A 7,241-nucleotide genomic window follows, 5' to 3' on the forward strand; every position below is an offset into this window, starting at 1 on the left:
AAAGCAGATCGACTGGTAAACTGAGAGCCACGCCATACGGCTCAGCTCCTTTTTCACCACGACAGACCTGTCGACCTCACACTCCATTCTTCCCTCACTCGTGAACAAGACCCCGAGATACTTGAAACCCTCCACTTGGGGCAGGATCTCGCCCCTCAACCCTGAGAGGGCACTCCACCCTTTTCCTTTTTCTTCAGCCAGTCATATATTACATTTGTGTACGTCAGGCACTTATCAGCCCTTAAAATGGGACGTCAACGTTTACTGCAGTCGCAGGCTGCCCCCGTCACCAAGCGGCCGTGACTGCAATCAGTAGGCCGATGGCGGCATTCTCGGAAAATTCAACCCGAAAAATGGGCGTCACTGGCCGAAAGTAAAGCAACAGCGCGTAAGACGCGGAGCGAAAGAAATGAATTCGTATGAGGTGATGGCAACGTCCACGTTCAAAATCGACACAAAATGAAAACTACAGACATAAACGGCACCGTGAACGACTACGCCAGAACTCGTAGATAGAAAGACACACGGAAACTTTACTGATCCTGACAGACATTCGTGTCATTTTTGTGTGACCTTTTTCCACTGTTACTGTTTTCATGGCTTCTCCATTTTGTACGTATGTTGCTTATTTAAGTACAATAACCGTAAAGATAAAATACGAACTGTTTACAACGTTTTCACGCCGGCCGGTTAGCTCAGTTGGTTAGAGCGTGGTGCTAATAACGCCAAGGTCGCGGGTTCGATCCCCGTACGGGCCACGAAATAATTTTTTTTTAATTTTTTTTTTACTTTACTTTTATAATTTCAAATTAATTCTTTTTTATGACATGTTTACTTGCCAAATCCACCTAACAATACCGGCTTGCAACAAATGTGATACTCGGCCTTGGCTTCTACCTTAAGTAGTCACAGCCAGGGTCGCGCCAACTCATTTACTCAATAAAGTGGAACGGTTCGATCATAGATTAATATTTTAAACACACAGTCGTCCATCATAATGTTAACTGACAGTTGCTACTTTAATTTTGGAAAAAGCCGAATTAAAAAACGTATTGTCAGGAGTGGGATTTGAACCCACGCCTCCATTCGGAGACCAGAACACCCTTCGCAGAGTGAAAGACTGCAGTCCTTGAGTCTGGCGCCTTAGACCACTCGGCCATCCTGACAGTTGAAATTTTAACCTTCAAATCGTTTGTCATGGCATTCACAACCTAATAAATAAAAAAATTAAGTCAGTGTTCAATTTTATTCATCATTCTCTCGTCTACATGAGCTTCCTCGTGTCACCTGTTTTCCGAATTTTTTAGAATTTCATATTTTCTTCAGGTACTAAAAACATTAAAATCGCCTGGTCAAAAGAAGTCAACTTAAACAAGTCCTCCGAAATAAATGACAGCTTAGCGCTCCTTGAGCTCACTCGTTGCGCAGTTTTGCATGAATGAAGTTTAAAAGAATCTCAGCAGCCATATTTAGAAATGGCGACCAACGGCCTCACTGCATTAGAAACAGTGAAGTCGCGCTCAGTGCGGCCATCTTTGATTTGGGAAAACAGCAGCGACGGTCGTTTCTTTATCAATTCGGCGCACATGTTGAACATGTACAGTATAAGGCTTATCTGGTGAATTGTCTTTAAAACTGATTGCTTCGTTTTCTCTAAAATCGCCCTCCGTATGGCTACACGCCCGCTCACTACGGTTCAAAAGTCTTTGTTCTCTGCGTTTCAAGTAAGCATGTGGAAAAGTTTTAGAAATATTCATCTTAGCAAAATGGGCACATTTGTTCTAAAGTTGACCTAAAAAGCGACTGCATTTCCGGAGTATTAAAATATTTAACATTCAAGTTTCCGACACAAATGCTAAATCCAATCCATATTCTAAATGTGCTAATCCAGTTTCAGAGTCGCAAAGCCCTCTTGGGGACACCGGGGGACAAAGGACAGTCAGCCTCGGAGGGCACCGCGCCCTCGACAAACCGAACCCATCGAGTTTTCGTAAACGCCGCTATCGACCAATCAGGTCTTCGCGACTTGCACCCCGTCCCCTCTATTACTCCTTTGCGCTACACTGAGCCCACTTTCACTAAATGTAAACTCGAAAGTTTGCCATTTCTATTCCTTTCTAATTTTTTTTTTATTATTAAATGTATTCATGCATCACAGAAACGGCAGAATATTTAAAGTCGCAGCTCGAAAACAGAGCTGTCAGGAGTGGGATTTGAACCCACGCCTCCATTCGGAGACCAGAAGACCCGCCTTTCAGCGAAGGAGTGCCGTCCTTGAGTCTGGCGCCTTAGACCACTCGGCCACCCTGACACGGTGACAGCTAATGTCGCTCGAGTCGTACAAACAGGCTGCCATCCGCTTGTGTCAGCAGTGACGTGGCTGGTGCCCTCCTGTGCCATACACGTATAGAGGTAGACGCCGCATTCACTGTGTTTGCCAGTCCACCCAGTTTTGCGAGTGGTAAAAGTGCCATTTAAACTAAGACGTGCAAACCGGGTTTTCTGATGACAAAACAATAACGTTTAAACAGTACAATTTACATACAACAGATTTAGGTGAATTATTTATATCCATTTATACACTCATAATGACAATTATTAAATAATAATTATTAAATAATTCCTCCCATATAAGTAACATTTCTCGGACTGCGTTCTTCCATCTCCGACACATTTCTAGACTTCATCCCGTTCTTACACAGCACAGTAATAAAGTATCAGTCAATGCCCGAGTCACCTCACCTACAGATTACTGTAATGCTATTCTATCTGTCATCTCACACAAACGTATCCATCGCTTACAACTTCTTCAAATTCTGCTGCCAGGATAACAACCTGCTGCTCTAAATCCACTGAACACATCACACCGATTCTCTCTCGACTTCACTGGCTCCCTCTTCACGACTGAATACGACACTAAATGTCACTCTGAACATTTAAAGCTCTCCACACCTCGCTGATCTCCTCCAGGCTGGCACTCCTCTCGCTCACTCAGATCCTGTAATGTGAGAGGATTCAGTCTGCCAATGTGCTGAGCCTTAGTTTGTGGAGGACAGACAGAACTGAAGACATGAACATACAATGATGGTTGTCCATTTCAAACTGTGTCTCCTCGATGTCTGAACCAATCTCAGCCCAAACAAACTGACTGATCAAAGATCCACTGACAGCTTGTCCTCATGTCGACTGTCAGATAACACGCTCAGCTTCTTTGACCACCTTGACTGGACCCTCAGAAGGAATCATCAGACCTCCTTTGTTTTTTTAACGTGAGTGAGTGGCAGCTTTGATCATGTGATGGTGGCACAGCATCTGTTACCAAACCAGCATGGCACACGTCACAGGTCAGCTTTCTCCAAATCCTGTCTAAGGGCTACCTGACCTCCCACTGCTTCCTGAGGTGGATTTCTTTGGGAAACCTTCAGAGTTTGAGAAATGTTTACAGCTAACAACAATTTACATAGTCAGAGAGTAAACGAAACGCTGTTAGGAGGCTCACTTGAACACATGAATGCATAGCTTTACTAGCTTAGCCTGGCGTAGCTAAAGTTAAGATTATAAAACGGGATTTTCTAATGGCCAAATATAACCAGCACAATTGTTCAGCCTCACCTATGAAATGTGGTTTGGCGCGCACGGCGGTTTGTACAACACCAAGCAGCACATGTGTGAGGCATCTTTATCTATCACTTCACTCCTCAGCAGTGCCACTGGCAACATGGCGGTGACGTTGATGTACGATGCTGCTGGTCATGCGCCGTCTAGTAATTCTATGTCTATGCTTCTGTGCATATTAAGATATGGAGTGACTGCGGGGGACGATCTGATTGGCAGACGAGGAGCTGGGGGTGGATTTTAGGAGGTGCAGGCCCCTCATGGACCCCGTGATCATCAGAGGTGACTGTGCAGAGGGTACAGACCTAGAAATACCTGGGAGTGCAGCTGGATGATAAACTGGACTGGACTGCCAATACTGACGGTCTGTGCAAGAGAGGACAGAGACGACTATACTTCATAAGAAGGCTGGCGTCCTTCAACATCTGCAATAAGATGCTCCAGATGTTCTACCAGACAGTTGTGGCGAGCACCCTCTTCTACGAGGTGGTGTGCTGGGGAGGCAGCATAAAGAAGAGGGACAAACTGGTGAGGAAGGCAGGCTCTAATGTGGGCACGGAGCTGGGCAGTTTGACATCCGTGGCAGAGCGACGGGCGCTGAGCAGACAGACTCCTGTCAATCATGGAGAATCCACTGAACAGGATCATCTCCATACTGAGGAGACCCCACACTATGTGACTCGGGGGGTAAATGTTAACATTATACAAAGGTATTGTCTGTTATACCTGCATTGTTATCACTCTGATATTTAATATTTTTTATTATCAGTATGCTGCTGCTGGAGTGTGGGAATTTATAAAGTATCTATCTATCTATCTATCTATCTATCCTTTCTGTCTGTCGATTACTCTGGTCTGGGTGGGCGTGGTTGTTGGTCGCAGGTTCTCTTCCTTCGTCTGGGTCTCTGTGAGTATTCTCGATTTCTTTTTCTATCTTTCTTTACTATCAGTTTAAAGTATAAAGATATTTTTTACTGATTTGCCATTTATTTGACAGTCTATAGTTTATTGTTGTGAGTGAAATAGTCGGACGCGGCTGCGGCTCGCCATGGCCGCGTCCCGAGCAAAGCCTCCAGGGCTTAACCCGCGAAATTTTGAAAATCTTTCAAGGAAAAATGGAATTAAAGTGGTTGTGGACCCGATGGTTTCTGTTGAGGCGTGTGTTATTGAGGTAGCGAAAAGAGTAGGCTGTAAAAATGTGAAGTCAGCTTCCCGCATGAACAAAACTATTGTGGTGTTTCTAAGCGACGAAGCTATGGTGCATACTATAGTGCAGGAGGGCCTGGTGATAAACGGCTCGCTAGCCCCAGTGCTGCCTTTATCGACTCCTGCTAAACGAGTTATTATTTCAAATGTTCCACCATTTTTGAAAAATGAGGCTTTATTAAATGAACTTCGTAGATATGGTGAAGTCATATCTGATGTGGTTATGATACCGCTTGGCTGACGCTCACCGGATTTAAAGCATGTCGTGTCTTTCCGGAGACAGGTGTACATGATACTAAATAACTCGCGTGAGGAGCTTGATGTGGCCTTGAAATTTAAAGTAGAAGGTTACGAATATATAGTTTTTATCACTACGGAACAAATGAAATGCTTTAAGTGTGGTCAGACAGGGCACAAAGCGAGTCAGTGTAAGCGGGGTGAGATGACGGAGAGCTCGGATATGCCGGGACCGTCTGGTGTGCACAGAGAGCCCCGTGATAGAACTTCGGACAACGAAGAAAATGAATCGGTGATCAGTGATTCGTTAAAGACAATAATGATGAACACAGTTATGTTAAGCCGGTAACCAGAAAAAGAAAAGAGCAATTAACCAGTGGTGGGCGCGCCAAGAAGAGCACGAAGACTGAAAGTGCAGAGGCCGCCGCTAGTGAACAGCAGCAGACAGACGGCACTGAAATCAAAGCGAGAGAGGAAGGAGGGGAGGACGGCAATGAATCTGACCCGTCGATAAGAGTTGATCTGTCATCTCAGTCGAGCTTACACGAGGCTTACAGCACAGAAAGCATTTTGCGCTTTTTAGAGTTTTTAGAAGGGAAGCGGGGGGTCAGTATAGTCGAACACTTTCCTGATCTCCATCAGTTTCTGAGCTCGGCGAAGCAAGTGCGGCGGCGGGCTGCTGAATTAGGTATGACCTCCAAAGAGAGAGTCCGATTAAAGAATATCATAAGCAAAGTGAAACGTTCACTAGAAGTGCAATCATGATGGCAGTTTTAAAGCGATTCCCCGTTTCTTGGGTTAATGTAGTGTTGTTGACCGCCACCTTATTTTCTTTTACAATGCCTGTTTATTCCCTGTGCTCTTTCAACATAAACGGCTGCAGAGAGTTAGTAAAAAGAACGGCGCTATTTGAGTACTTAGTGCAAAAAAGAATTAACGTGGCTTTCCTTCAAGAGACTCATACTGACGAGGCTAATCAGTCTGACTGGCACAGAGAGTGGCCAGGGGTGGCACATCTTAGTCATGGCTCAAATCTCAGTGCTGGTGTTGCCATCCTATTTTGTAAAAGTTTTGTACCTGACAGTGCGGTTTGTACTGAGTTAATTCAGGGGAGGCTGCTGAAGGTAGAAGCGCAGCTGGGAGAGAAGAAGTGGCTGTTTATTAACGTTTACGCCCCAAATGTAGGGACTGAGAGAACTCACTGCTTCTCAGTTTTAAATGATGTCCTGGGGACATGTGACGATGATGAGCTGGTGTTTGTTGGGGGCGATTTTAACTGCACAGAGAATGCACAGCTGGACAGGAATGGGCTAGAACCGCACCCGGGGTCCGTCCAATCACTGAGGTCTGTGGTCACCAATAATAATCTCCTTGATATTTGGAGGGATTTTCATCCGGGGGTCCGGCAGTATACGTGGGTGAAGGGCTCAGCTGGGCTGCTGTCTATGGCTCGACTTGACAGAATTTACATCCAGAAACATCACAGGAACCTCATAGCTAACTGCTCCATTCTTCCAACTGGTTTATCTGATCACTGTCTTGTTTCCCTTCAAGTCTCTTTTCTCTCTGCTCCTTCTGTTAAATCCTACTGGCACTTTAATAATAATCTATTGAAAGACCCCCACTTCATCAACTGTTTCAAATACTTCTGGACACAATGGAGATACAAAAAGAAGACCTACTCTTCACTGAGGCAATGGTGGGATTGCTCAAAAACTGAGATACGCGTATTGTGCCAACAATACACCGAGCAGACCACCAGGGATGTGAATGCGGCCATTTCTGAGCTGGAGAAGGATGTTGAGGAACTTCATTCAGTTTTATGTAATAACTTTGACGGCAGCACTTTTGAGTCCCTCAAAACTAAGAAACAATTATTGATGGACCTTATAGACAAGAGAGTCAACGGCTCACTCGTCCGCTCGAGAATGCAGTCGCTCACCCAGATGGACGCTCCCACGCAATTTTTTTTTAAACTGGAAAAAAAATTGGCCAAAGTAAGACCATCAACTGTTTAAAAAATGACAAAGGTCAGGACCTGCTGGAGCCTGAAGCTCTTCGATCCTGGGCAAACCAATTTTACCAGCGACTGTTTTCTGCAGACATTGAAGAGGTACCTTTAGAGTCGTCAGTTTTTCTCCAGGACTTACCTCAGGTTCCAGATGGAGAGAAAGACTTCATGG

General features: G+C 45.0%; 3 non-coding genes across 3 annotated transcripts; 1 reads left to right on the forward strand and 2 right to left on the reverse strand.

The window, feature by feature from the left end:
* Positions 1 to 684: 684 nt before the first annotated feature.
* Positions 685 to 758, forward strand: trnai-aau. The gene has a single exon. It is a non-coding gene; the product is annotated as a tRNA-Ile (tRNA).
* A 295-nt stretch (positions 759 to 1,053) lies between these two features.
* On the reverse strand, positions 1,054 to 1,166 carry trnal-caa. The gene is made up of 2 exons: positions 1,129 to 1,166; positions 1,054 to 1,099 (listed from the first exon to the last, which is right to left on the reverse strand). It is a non-coding gene; the product is annotated as a tRNA-Leu (tRNA).
* A 1,032-nt stretch (positions 1,167 to 2,198) lies between these two features.
* trnal-caa lies at positions 2,199 to 2,311 on the reverse strand. Its single transcript has 2 exons — positions 2,274 to 2,311; positions 2,199 to 2,244 (listed from the first exon to the last, which is right to left on the reverse strand). It is a non-coding gene; the product is annotated as a tRNA-Leu (tRNA).
* Between the last annotated feature and the right edge of the window lie 4,930 nt (positions 2,312 to 7,241).

The sequence above is a fragment of the Polypterus senegalus genome, chromosome 4 (assembly GCF_016835505.1).
Source record: "Polypterus senegalus isolate Bchr_013 chromosome 4, ASM1683550v1, whole genome shotgun sequence".
Taxonomy (NCBI): Eukaryota; Metazoa; Chordata; class Cladistia; order Polypteriformes; family Polypteridae; genus Polypterus; species Polypterus senegalus.